The sequence below is a fragment of the Rattus norvegicus genome, chromosome 3 (genome assembly GCF_036323735.1).
Source record: "Rattus norvegicus strain BN/NHsdMcwi chromosome 3, GRCr8, whole genome shotgun sequence".
NCBI lineage: Eukaryota > Metazoa > Chordata > Mammalia > Rodentia > Muridae > Rattus > Rattus norvegicus.
In genome coordinates, this window is record NC_086021.1 from 49,923,979 (window position 1) to 49,931,500 (window position 7,522).

Below are 7,522 nucleotides of genomic sequence, written 5' to 3' on the forward strand. Positions count from 1 at the left end.
AATCTTTAACTTTATATTGCCAACTTAAAAGGTTTTTTTTTTTCATGTTCAGAGAAATACATTCAGCTCAGTTCAATAAGCAACTGTTTAGGATACTGTGGACTACATTGTGTGCTGAGTACTAGTACAGGTATGGTAGGGACATCCCTCCCAGGTGAAAATGGACATGTCAGAAAATGATAATATGTCAGAAAAGCTTCACCCCTCTATTATGTATCAGGTGTTCTGGTTGAGGTATTTTAAAGCCTATTTCATCTGCACACTGTATGAGGCTTCTATTTTTTCCAGCGCTTACCAGATGAGAAAGCTGGAGTTCTTAGAGTTTCCGTCGTCGTCGCCCACTCAAGGTGACAGTGTGTGGTTAAAACAACACCTTGTATTTGGGTCATTAGACTCCACAGTTTGTACTGTGACTGTGAACACCACTTTCCACTCTGAAAATATTTAGAGAAATGTGAAATGGGTTGATGTACATGTGTACCTATTTAGGCAGCATTAAGGAAACAGTTCCTGCAAAGTATCATTATTAAATTGTAAATTGTTGTTCAGTTAGGAAGAGAATAAATTAATTGGAGTCCGTCTTTTCTCGAAAACTCAAGATGGGAAGTCTAAAATCATGTTGTCTAATTTTCCCAAGCAGATTTACGAGGGAGCGCTGGCTCGTCTAGGCTGACCCCGTTGCTGGTGCTGAAAATGCTTTACATCCTCTGCTCTGAGATTTTCTTTGCATTGATGTATTTGTCACTTTTTACAGACATAAATTTTGTCATTTTATAACCAACCTTGTTTTTATTTTTAGGAAGATTACTGTCACTTGTCAGCAGACGTGGCTCTGAACGAACAGTTGACGTTTATGAAACTCTAACTGTCCTGTTAGAGAGAGTGATTTCTGCCTTCCATATTTGAAAGAATATGAAGGAGGCCTGAGTGGCAATGCCACCATGTTTTCTGAGCACAGTGGATGGCTTGGCAAAGACACTTCTTGGAGGTGAACTGCACAGGCATTTTGGGTTTGAGTAGTGATAGTTTTAATGAATGAAAGATATCTTTGTTATGTAGGCCCATTTCCTGCTGCAGCAGGTTGACAAAGAGTTCTGATGAGTGCGTGTGTGTGTGTGTGTGTGTGTGTGTGTGTGTGTGTGAGAGAGAGAGAGAGAGAGAGAGAGAGAGAGAGAGACAGAGAGACAGAGAGAGACAAAGAGAGACAGAGAGAGACAGAGAGAGACAGAGAGAGACAGAGAGAGACAGAGACACAGAGACACAGAGAGAGAGACAGAGAGAGAGGAGAGACGGAGAGAAAGAAAGAGAGTCTTTACCTCTCCTACTCTTCAAGGTCTATGGAGTAGAGGGCAACACCTTCCAAAAGGTAAGGATTCATTTTAGAGAGAGAGAGAGAGAGAGAGAGAGAGAGAGAGAGAGAGAGAGCTTGAGAGACCATCAAATGAGGAAGTGATCCCTCTAATTATCAGAAACAGGAGAGGAGAAATAATGGCTGAAGTTCACCTCCCCATGGGGGAATGAATCATCAAAATAACCGGTGGAAAACAGGCTTGTGCAACCTTGAGCAGCGTGTGTCACCGGCTGGTGGCATTTTTAGAAAGGCAGCAGTTTGGGCTCATCACTGCGGTTCCTGATTGCACACACCTGTTTGGGGCATGGATTTTGCAACCCCCCAAAAAGGGGAAACTGAACTCACTGCTCCTCCTGAGCTGTGCAAAATAGCAGAAAACCACAGCTGCTCGAGCAGTTAACAGATATCAGTAAAATACCCATGTTACATAATTAAGGATAACGTTCTTGAAGCATATGGGCTGGAGGTATTATACTCTCATTAAAACTTTAGGTAGCAAACGATTTAGCACATTCTCATCTACTTCTAGAGTTGAAGCCTATAATAAATGTTTGTAATTAGGCATGCTGTTAAAAAGGTTACTAAATAATACATGAAGACCACGGCTCATGAAATATAGACAGTTCTGAGGTTTGGGTCCAAGTGACACAGAAACATGGGAATGAACCACGGGAGGGTTCTTCTCACTGACTCGGTGAGTATGCACTCCGGATAGCTTGAGTAAGATGGGAAGAAGGTCACATGATTGCCTGGCTTGCCGGTAATCTTATAGAAACGTCAACTGAGGACTTCAGATTTTTGCCTTTTCTGTTTAGATATATTATATGTAGCCGCCTAGCTCTGGAGAGGAAGAAGAACCAGAACGCTACAAGTCTCAAACATTGTATTGCAGCAGACGAGATCAAACTTCTGGGGGACAATAAAGATGTATGAAGCTAAGTATGGCCTGAATCAACGTTTAAAGATGCACACGGTGGACAAAAGGTGCTGTTGTTTTTGATGAAGAAGAGTAAGGAGGAGAAGCATCTCTTGTGAATCGCTAGGCCGGTGTTTGCTCTCTGGGGAAGTGACAGGAAACTCATCCCTGACCTGAGGTGACTTTGGAGGAAAGAACTTCTTTTGGTTTTGTTTCTCTGCTTGGTGTACAAGCCAGTGTCTGTCATATCTAGGGAAAAAGAATGCAGATGATCCCTCCATGTCCCCAAGGGAAGAATGATCACTCTATCAGCCCACTAAGGTCATCTAGAGATCCTGTTTCCTATTGCACAGGAACATGGAAGTGGGTAACAGGATAAACACGACACTTGGAATGTTTCTAGAGCATACTTAGGGCAACTGGCAGGGCCAACGTAGCTTTTACTGATTTGCCTGTTTAGCAAGTGGACAGGATGCCAGTCTGGCAGTTTGTGTTGACGATAAATCACAACTAGACATTTTATTTAAAATCTGGCACTGGCTTGGGAGAGGTGAGGGATTGTCGATTTGTTTTTATTTTGGAGGCCAGGCACAATCATAACACAAACAGGCCACCTGGAAACTTTAGCACACATGTAAAAGTGCGGCCCCGGTCGGTGGCTACTGCATGCTTGGCAGGAGCAGGGAGAGGTAAATTAGAGTGTAAGCATTCCTGACCAGGCAGACCCTGGCAGACCTGGGTAGCCCGGGCAGCCCTGCTGGAAACCACACTGGTTCTGAAGTGTGATATAGGAAGGCTATCATCAACATAATAGACAAGATAAAATTTGGTTTCCTCTTTTATTGGGAGGTTCTCACAGAGTACGTTAGGAACACAAAATCAATGCATTCCTTCCAAAAAAGAAAGCAATCGCTCCAACAGTAAAGTTTAGGTATTGAGCTGGCCTGTTCCCACCTTTGCCACCCTCCATCTCATGTCTTTTTCTTGTTCTCTCCCTCTTGTTTCCTGTCTTTAGTTTGTCTTCAGTTTTTCCCTTTTTTAAATGATAAATTGCCTCACAGTTTTGAGTGAAAAAAATATTTCAAGCTAGGCACTGGAAGGGATCATCAGTGTAGAGTTTCTGTCTAGTAAGCATGAAATTCTAGCTTCAATCACAGCACTCATGGGTATGTGTGTGTGTATATATACATGTATATATACACATATATGTGTGTAGGATGCATGCACACGTATGTACATGTGTATACACATAGAAGGAAAAGCTTACCTAGGACTCCTACAGTGCCCTCAGTGGCAGGAGGTAATTAGGATTCCTTTTCCACTCTCAGCAGTTGTGTGAATTTCTGAATATTCTGTAAGGCTGTACAGCCTCACTGAGGAACTTTTTTAGTGTTTCCATTTTGAACATATGAGTTCTTTTTTTCCCCCCAGGAAAATCATATTTCAAGTACACCGACTTACCAAGACACCAGTCTTCTTGTCTTCATTTGCATGTAATATTTACAAACCTTAATTGCTCTCCACCTTGTTACTGTGCAAACTCTTAGGATCACTTCAATATAGCTTGGTGAATGGCTTCATTTGTTCACTTATTAGGAATATATAATTTACTCGTGAAGCTACAGATATTTAAAAGGCCTTGGTTTGGCTTTCAAAGAGCCTTTCACCTCTTTTCCTTGATTTCATATGTCTATTTTTCATAACACTATCAACCTAAAAGGAGGAAAACTATAGCCCCTGACATCTTCTTGGTAAAAACATTTGAAGTGATGTAATGGTCAAATGCGAATGACGGAGCCATTTTAATGGTGTTCTGAAGACACTGGGCAGTTCTCCTGGTATTGGGAACACTTGTACCTAAAGATACCTGGTATTAAATACTCACAAACACTGTCTGCACTAGATATATGACTGCAAGGGTTTTTCTTTGTTTCAATAAATGTCGCATTAGACTGTTTACAAAATCTTCACAAAAGTTCTTTTATGAATGTAATCGGGAGACTGCTGCTACAATGTCCCACGACCTAGCCACTGTTAGTTGAGGACATTCACAAAAGGATACAAAGAAAAGCAGAAGAATGAGAACCAGCCCCAGAGAAGTCACTTCAGAACCCCACAATTCTGCCTGGTTGAGCCTACCAAATGGCTGCCTTGAATGTCAACTCAGCAAATCTGTGCCCGGAAGATCAAGTTGTGGTGTGCAGGGACTGAGGGGGAAGGCCAGTGTTTAGTATTCCTGGAGCTCTGAGAGATGCAGGCAATTATCAGGCGTTTGTATTTCTATCTGATTGCCCACAGGTCACAGCGACATACAGACTTTCATCTTGGCACCTGTCCCCGTCATTTCTTTGGACTCAATAAACACATGCATCTGGATTGCACTTTTCTGATCTGGGTGTCTTCTGTCCAGTTTAAGCGCTGATGTGTATGTGTTTACTGGGGCCTCAGGTCTCCTAAATAACCTGTTACTTTTAGGATGTTAAGCTTTATGTATCTTCTTTATTTTTTCCTTCTCCTATGTTATGGTTGTCACAGAGCAGAAATTTTGTGTGTGTGTGTGTCTGTTAATTAAAGGGTAATTTCAAATTGATTAAATTTGTGGATTCAAAAATTTAAAAGCCTATGTCTTTTTCCCTTCTAAAGTTTTGAAATAGGTAGCATAGTTAGTTTAAAAAAGAGACAGCCAAAATAAATGCACAATGCATTATTGTATATAAAGTATATGTATATAAAGATAAATTAATGGAGAATCATATATGTTAAAAGTATCTTAGTTTTCAAGGAAAATGTCACTAATATTCATTAAGTTCTTTAGGCACAGAGGGTCACATTCGTGCATGTCCTACTGGATAACTCAAACAAAAATAGTCCCTGAGACAGAGACCTGCAGTGTTGGTGCTAACTTCCACGACATACCCAAGAATTTCTTTATTTAGAACCTCCCATGTGTTATTTTTTTAATCTCTGGAATCTCAGGGATTTTCCCATCCCTCTAGATGCTTGATACATTCCTGGGCATGGCAACCCCGGTTGGACTCCTCAACCTTTTCTGTTTTATTTTTAAAATGTGGCCAGTGACTGTTTCTGTGACAAAGGGCGAGATTCCCAGTGTGCATCACAACACATCTGAAGACCATCGTGGGCTACAGACGCCAACGTAGTGAGCCACTGAGGCGTCCCTTAAGGCACCTTTGACTGTACAGATTTGAAAAACCGAGAGCTGTGTGAGATGTGGGTGGGTATTTGGTATAGGGGGGAGTATTTGGCAGTATTGCTAAGCGCTTGGTATCATTTTCTACCATTCTGAGACCCCAGCTCTTCTTTCCCAAGAAAGCATACATATTTAACCTTTTTAACTTCAATTTTTAGTAGATACAGTAGGCTTGAAGTTTGGTAATCCATTTGCTCTCCACATACGGAATGGCCATTTAGTTCTTCTTGAGTCAGACCGTAATAATCTCTAAGGCAATTGTCCTAATGACATAGGCCTTTTGCACTGTCTATGGGAAACTATTGCTATATACTTGAAAATTGTAACCTATTTCCATGCTGTGTTGGTGAGGTAAACACATCACAGTCGTCTCTACAATAATGCACAATGCACAACTCAGAGAACTCCTTTTCACTCATGAATATCTGAGTCTGAGATTCACACAAACTGTACTTTTGTTTGAGTCCAAACTGTGGGCGCCAAATGTCTCTACTGCACCGGGCTTATGAACACTACTGCAACTGTGCAGCCACGATTTCTCTACTGGGAGAATTGTTTCGGCAGATAAACCATCTGGCTCGAAACACAGCCTTCTTTGAAAATATTCCCCATTATGTTAGCTCCGTAACAATGTGAACAGCTATGCTCCAGTGGAGGACATGGTTAACAGAAATTCAATGTCAAACAATCTCTTCTCTGTCATCCCTGGTAAATGCTAAAAGGAGGTAATCAAAATGCAAGATCTTAATTCTTTAAAGAATCATTATGAGTGTGTCTGTCATAAGACGAAGAAAACTTGGGAAAATACTTGATAAAAATATAAAATAGTGACCTTTTCTTTAAGGGTTTCCCATGTAGAATGTGGTTACTTTGGGTGGGAGCATCGTCCAAATTTCTTAGTAATGGTTTGTGTTCTTTAACTTTGCTAAGTATTTTCAAACATGAGTTGGTTGTATACGGTTGGAATATTCTTGGAAACTGGTACTTAAAACTAAAGATTCTGATGTGAGATTGGGTGACTCTGGGTGCTTTAGAAACCAAAGACACTCTGGAAATATAGAAAGGAGAGTTAGAAATTGCATGGTGTTAATAGGAAGTATTGATGGCTAATATAAATTTAATAGAATAGTTTAAACCAATACAGTGTTACTATTATATAAACAAACTAGTTTGGATAAAAAAATGAGAAATAGTTTATTTCTACACTGGCAGCATTTAGAACGATGTTCCAAGAGACACTTGAATGAAGTTATACGAAGGATAGTCAAAACAAGTGAACATTTCTGAGCCAGTGAGACAAAAACATATCTGTGAGTGGAGGAGTGGGGCATTTGGGCCCTCGGGGGCATCAGCACATACTGAGAAGAAGTGAAGGAGGGCACAAGTCCTGGGAACCACCCTGTGGACAGAAAGGAAGGCTGCAGACAGCAGAGCTACTCAGTCCCTTGATGAGAAAGACTGCTGGGCAAACTGAATACTTCTGAGGAAAAAAGAAAATGGTGCATTCACAGCAAAGCACCACCATTGCCACCTCTACCACTTCCACCACCCCCTCCACCTCCACCACCACCACCACCATGTCCACCACCACCTCCACCACCATCACCACCTCCGCCACCACCACCACCACCACCACCTCCACCTCCACCACCACCACCACCACCACCACCTCCACCTCCACCTCCACCACCTCCACCTCCACCACCACCACCACCACCACCACTACCACCTCCACCTCCACCACCACCACCACCACCACCACCTCCACCTCCACCTCCACCTCCACCACCACCACCACCACCATCACCACCACCTCCACCACCACCACCACCACCACCACCATCACCTCCACCACCCCCTCCACCTCCACCACCACCTCCACCATCACCTCCACCACCCCCTCCACCTCCACCACCACCACCACCACCACCACCTCCACCACCATCACCACCTCCACCACCACCACCTCCACCTCCACCTCCACCATCACCTCCACCACCCCCTCCACCTCCACCACCACCACCACCACCACCACCACCACCAC